Raw genomic sequence first — 7,218 nt, 5'->3', positions numbered from 1 at the left:
AGACAATGGAACAAATTTGAACAACAAGATGATGAAAGAGTTGTGTGATGATTTCAAGATCGAGCATCATAATTCTTCGCCTTACAGACCTCAAATGAATGGTGCTGTCGAAGCTGCAAATAAGAACATAAAGAAAATCGTCCAGAAGATGGTGGTGACTTATAAAGATTGGCATGAGATGCTGCCCTTTGCATTACACGGATATCGTACCTCCATACGCACATCGACAGGGGCAACCCCTTTCTCTTTGGTATATGGCATGGTGGTTGTACTCCCCGTAGAAGTTGAGATTCCTTCAATGAGAGTTCTGATGGAGGCTGAGTTATCGGAGGCTGAATGGGTTCAAAGTAGATATGATCAATTGAATCTGATTGAGGAAAAGCGCATGACGGCCCTATGTCATGGTCAGCTATATCAAAAGAGGATGAAGCAGGCTTTTGACAAGAAAGTTCGCCCCCGTGAATTCAAAGAAGGTGATCTTATGCTCAAAAAGATTTTTAATTTCCAACCTGACTCCAGGGGCAAATGGACGCCTAATTATGAAGGTCCATATGTTGTCAAAAGGGCTTTCTCTGGTGGTGCCATGACTCTTCAAACCATGGATGGTGAAGAACTTCCACGTACTGTAAACACAGATGCAGTCAAGAAATACTTTGTCTAAAAATCATAAGAACAGCTCGGTAAGTCGAAAACCCGAAAGGGCGGCTTAGGCAAAAATGAGCGTCTCGGTGGACTGAAAACCCGTAAGGGCGGTCCAGGCAAAAGTTAGAGACATTAAACAGAAAATCATCCTGATAGGCTGAAAACCCGAAAGGGCGGTCTATGCAAAAGTTAAGGATAAAAAGAAAAGACAAAGTAACTGCATCCAGTCCGGCACAATCCACTTGGGGCATACCTGCTATCAAAGAATCTCCAATCTGAAGCATCAAAAGCAGCGGAATTCAAAGTTGTTAGAGAGTATAGGGTTATGAAGTTCAATGTACCTCTCCATTTTTTAAAAATTACCATTTTTTCAAACTTTGTAAAAGATCTGTGGAGTCGCGCCATTGGCAGGCCACCATTCAGTCAATAAAATTTGAGCCCGTGCCCCTTACTTGAAATTCTCATTTCTTCTACTTTGCAATTTTATTCTATTTTGTTTGATGATAATACTTGAAGCAAGTTTCTTAAAATCTTTTGTGTTTCTTTAAAAGCATAAACAAACAAATGCAGCTTATTTGAACTTGTTAGTAAGAGAAGGCGCGTCTACTTTCACTTCAAGGATGGTTGAGTCCTGACAAGCAAGCATGGTCTGACACTGCGGAAAGCCAAAAAAAAAATAAAAAAAATAATAATAAAAGCTCGCAAAGTCGAAAACCTGGAAAGGCGGCTTAGGCAATAGAGAGCGTCCCGGTGGACTGAAAACCCGAAAGGGCGGTCCAGGCAAAAATTAGGGGCATAAAAAAGGAATACACTCCCGGTGGATTGAAAACCCGAAAGGGCGATCCAGGCAAAAGTTAGGGATTCAAAAAAACAAAGGCACGACGACTAAAATGTGTCAATGAAAGTACATTCTGCATCGGCTTGCAAATGGCAACTTCTTCCAGGCTTTCAATAGAAGACATCAGTTGTTACTTTGTCCCCAATGAGATCATCTCCAACGAAGTTTGCTGAGTGTGTAGTACTGCAATGTCGGTCCACTTCCCACTTTACCAGTCCTTTCTAGTCTCATCGAGTTCATCCATCACATACAGTGAATACAGTCACACAAGTTGTACTCATACATTCATACATTCATGCAATTATACATTCATGCATTAACACCTTCACATATTCGTACACAGCATATGCATAATATCAATTCACACATGGTTGCATCAGTCACCCAAAGTCTCGTTTGGTCGTATCCTTTCGTTTTAGTCCTCAACTGTTTCAAGCTGCCTGTCCTAAACAACGGACCGCTTGAGTTTGTCTTTTTACCCTGTTCAAGCTACCAGTCCTAAACAACGGACCGCTTGAGTCTCTTTTTTGTCTTGTTTCAAGCTGCTAGTCCTAAACAACGGACCGCTTGATTTACCTTTTGTCTTGTACAAGCTGCCAGTCCTAAACAACGGACCGCTTGAGTTTCCTTTTTGTCTTGTTCCAAGCTGCTAGTCCTAAACAACGAACCGCTTGAGTTTGCTTTTCATCTTGTTCAAGCTGCCAGTCCTAAACAACGGACCGCTTGAGTTTACTTTTCATCTTGTTCAAGCTGCCAGTCCTAATCAACGGACCGCTTGAGTTTACCTTTTCATCCTGTTCAAGCTGCCAGTCCTAAACAACGGACCGCTTAAGTTTCCTTTTTGTCTTGTTCAAGCTGCCAGTCCTAAACAACGGACAGCTTGAGTTTCCTTTTTGCCTTGTTCCAAGCTGCTAGTCCTAAACAACGGACCGCTTGAGTTTCCTTTTTGTCTTGTTTTAAGCTGCCAGTCCTAAACAACGGACCGCTTGAGTTTACACTTCGTCACGTTTCAGTTTGAAATCACATTTTATTTTCTTCAGTGTCATCCCCAATTTAACTGTTCAAGTGATGTCGCTAAAAAGTTTTGTCTTCATTAGGCTATCGTTCCGAACTGATACGGTAGTAGACAATCTCTTCCCAGGTGGAACTGTAATTCCCCAGCGCAGTCGGATCCCTTTCTTTCACGAATTTGGGTATCCCGTTATTGTTTCCACCCCAGTCAAATCGTCTTTGCTGTCCTACATTCATACTTGCATCATAAGCATTTCACAACATCTTAGGTCAAAAATTGGTGTACTTTTGTATTTAAGTCTCTTCGGTCCGTCAAATCAAAGACTTCATCTTCAAGACTCCGGACGAAGAAACTTAAATAGGGGCATCTGTCATACCCCAATTTTTGACCTAAGGTCCCACTGACACATGTCCTCTGACCTGGAATATTCTCTGTCTTTTCAGTGAAAAATTTCGGTAGAGAGGTATTTTAAAATACCTCATGTTTGGTTCCTAGTCGGGCCCTCTTCTCACTTTTTTTTATTATTATTATTAGTCCTTTTATTTTAATCTTTTATTTAACTCATTTCCATCTTTTATCTTTATTTTCTATTTCTTATTTTGTTTCCTTTATTATTTTTATTTTCCATTTTAGTGTTACTATTTATTTATCATTTTTTATTATATTTTTTTTATTATTAGAGAATATCCAATAAGTCCAAAATTAAATGTCCAGGGGTCCAAAATATTTTTCCTCTAAGCCATGCCATAATCAGTGTAGAGTCAAAACTTTCTTCCCATTTTTCATCAGGAACGCGTTTCATCATCAATACCTCTTCTCACTTTTTTTATTTTATTAGTCATTTTTTTTAAACTTTTAGTTTTTATTTTTATCTTTCATTTTTATTCAGTCTTGATTTTTATATTTTTTTTATTTTCCATTTTACCATTTTGTTTTTATTTTTTTCGTTTAATTACTTCTTTAGGTTTTTATTAACTTTTTTTTTAATGAGTCCAAAAATTGTCAAAAAATATAGTGTCAAGGTCCAATTTTTTTCTTTCTCAAGTGTGCCACCAATCATGCCATGTCAACTCTACCATTTGAAAATTCATTCAAATCACATTCCAAAACCATCAATCTCATTCAAATCCCCATCAAAGTGCATTAAACCAATTTTCCATTTTTCATCAACCTTAGAACCTATAAATAGAGCTCTCATCCTTCACAATTTCACACACCAAAAGTTCTCTTGAGTTGTCAAAGAACTTTTCTCTCTTCTCCCTCATTTAGCTTGTGTTGACGAGCTATTCTTTTCTTCTCCCTCTTTTTTTCTGTCCCTTCGGAATTTTGTCCCTTCGGTAATTTTTGTCCCTTCGGTTGTCCCTCTTTTATATTTTCTTGCATTTTATTCTTTTTAGCATTTTATTTTATTTCTATTTAGCATTTTAATTATTGTCATTTATTTTCCAGCAATTAGAATGTATTTAGGTCCAATGTAAATATAAATGAGAAAAGTGTGTGTGTGTGCGTGTGTGTGTCTGTGTGTGTGTGTCTTTTATTTCTTTACCGCTTTATATATATCAAAAAATACAAAAAAATTAGATTAGGGATTTTGTGGTGACCTAACGTCACTACAAAAACCCACGCGCTTTTATTTTTATTGCTTCGTTAGTTTAATTTTCATTTATTATTCCAAAACAACAAAAACATTCAAATAACAAAAATCACAAAAATATTTTCATAATAAACCTTGATTTTCAATCAAGTGATCGTTCTTTTTACTTTCTTTCTTAATCAAATATCAAATCAATTTTAATCATACTTTGAGTCATCTTTCTTTCAATATAAAAAATACAGACAAATACTCATTTGCCACTTGGCTTTTATTTTAAAACCTTTTTTCAAAATTAATAAAAAAACACCAAAACAAATCAAAGGTCATTTTCTTAACCCGAACTACGTGATTTTGATCCTTCACGGGTACGTAGGCAGAGGACTCGTCCTTTCAAATCAAATTAAAATCAACTCTTTTTTTTCTTTTTTCATTTTGTTCACCATTTATGCACATCTCATTATTTTCTTTCAAAGCAAGTTTAAAGCACAAAACGCTAAATAAAGCCAAAAGGTTCTCGTAGAGTACTACGAATATTTAGGGTGCTAATACCTTCCCTAAATATAACCAACCCCCGGACCCCACAATTTAAATAAATCTTTTCAAAGTCGTGAAATAAAAAGTGAGTCAAACGCTAATCAAATAGCCTTGATCTCCGAAAAATGACGCGACACGCCCAAATCATTGGTTGAATTTGTAATTGACTGGTGCCGGCCTTTCAATAGGAACTAAACGAACACCGCGACAAGATGCGAAATCAAACGCCGCACAAGACGACAAACAACACAACGCCGCACTTAGACGACGAAATCACAAAAAAAAACACAAAAAAAAAAACTAGATATATGTGAAAACCACTTATTTAGATTGAAAGGAAAGAGAAAAAAGATGCAGAGGGGTGATTCTAGGTCAAAAATGACCTAAAACCACCCTCCTCGATGAACGAAGGAGAAAGAAAGTTTAGAGAGAAGTTGGAGTTTCTCTCACTAGAAGAGCAAAAGGAAGTTGATATTTTGCATTTTTAAATTGCAACAAATTATACTTATAATTTTCAATGATATCAATAAGGTAACAAATATTATATTATACTAGCGGAAAGACGGACACTATCGTGCCCGTCTGTCCGCTCTTTCTATTGCGTTAACGCATGTGATTATTTTATTATGTTTGTTTGTATAATTTTGATTAAATTTTTTAAATATTATGGAAATTATTGATATATTGATTTATAAACAAAATATTGTCAAGTCATATAACAAAATTAAGGTAAAAGAATGATCCTTTATTGTTTATTCTTATAGTAATTAGTAACATCAAAACATATATGTGTGTTGTGTAAAAGAAACATCATAAATAAATGTATAAATGCCATGTTAAGTAAAAGAAACATTGATATGATTGCGATAAAAGAATATTTTTAAAAACTACATTTTTCGTAAAGTCTTCATCTTCTCCTTCTATTTTCCCTTCTTTAATGAGAACTTTTGTTGAATTTTGAGAAACTCCTCTTGATAAAGCTACATATAATTGACCATGGCTGAAAACATGTCGTGGATGATAGATTCCGACATTGTGAATGGTCTGCCCTTGTGACTTATTTATGGTAATAGCAAAACTTAGTCTAACAGGAAACTGTTTTCTACTAAGCACAAAAGGAAGTCATGAACTCGCATTTGTTTTTAATTTAATTCTGGGCAAAAATGCTCTTTTTCCAGCATTGCTTCATGTTAGGATTTTCACATCTAACATATTCTTAAATAAACCACGACATAACAATCGTGTTCCATTACGTAGGCCATATCTAGAGTCTATGTTTCGCAACAACATCAAATGTGCACCTTTTTTTACCTTTAAAATATGTAGTCGGATACTTCCTTGAGTAGTTGAGTTTAGGAATTCCTGTTGATATAAGTTATGAGTATCCCCTTCAACCTCGTTAAATGACAACAAATTATGTTATTCTCCTGGAAACTAATTAATAATTATGTCATTCAATTTTTTAGCATCATCATTTGTAGGTGTAATTATGGCTCTTTCGACCATATATGAATTATGATATTACTCATCACCTATGAATCACATACACTCCTCAAATTAGATGTGTCTGAACACGTGTTGCATCCGCATCCACAAATATAATTACCCTAAATTATGTGATTTTCTCAAATTATCAACGTTATTGGCGTGTCACTATCCGTGTTGTATCTGGTGCCGGTGTTCATATCCATATTTCTTAGCGGACCTATCTTTTTATGGCCTCTCAGATGGTAGTTTGAATGTAACCAAAACAAAAGATGGTGGTTTGAAGCTTTCCAGTGTTTATGTTTTTAGTTGTTGGTAAAATGATTGTGATTATCGTTTAACAATTTTGAATTGTTTAAATGGTTTTAACACTTTGATTTCACTGTAATTTGTTGGGTATTGGATGGGGGCCATGAGAGAAGTTTATCAATTGTATACATACAAAACGTTTGGAATCACAAAGAAAAAAGCAATGCTTTTTTTTCCTTTAAACGGCAGTGGAAGGAGCTTAACGACAGGGGTGTTATTGCTTATTTTCCCTTTATTTAATAATTAAAAAAAAATCACGGTTCTCTTTATATATATAAAAAAAAGTACGCTATCATAGTTTGTATAAGCAATTATAAACCAGCGAAGTCAAATAATTCTTAAAATTAATCGTAAACAATTTGAATCATAACCGCTTATAACCAGCAAAGTCAAATATATAATCTATAAAATTAATCGACTTTGATTAGTTGTAACATGAAAGAAAAAGAAAAAAAAACTAAATAGGTTAATTATGAATTTTCATGCAGAGGGTTGAGAGAGGTTGAAAAAAACTAAACAATACGGGAACGAACTATTAACTGCGAGAACCCTACTTATTAATATTTAATATAGTGCTAACAAATCTTTTTCTAAAATATTTTGTGTCCAAATCTTTTTTTAGAGGATTTAAAGTTCAATCTTTAACATTTTTTTTTTATTTTGGTATAATCATTAAGATTATTTTTTGCTCACGTTTGTTACTAATATTTTTTTTAGAGGATTTAAAGTTCAATCTTTAACATTATATTTTGTTCAAGTTTGTTACTAATCTTTTTTATCAGGAGATTTAAAGTCCAATTTTAA

Source organism: Medicago sativa, chromosome 1 (genome assembly GCF_051527215.1).
Source record: "Medicago sativa cultivar Bolivia chromosome 1, Bolivia_mono, whole genome shotgun sequence".
Lineage (NCBI taxonomy): Eukaryota > Viridiplantae > Streptophyta > Magnoliopsida > Fabales > Fabaceae > Medicago > Medicago sativa.
Note: the sequence above shows the minus strand (reverse complement) of the source record.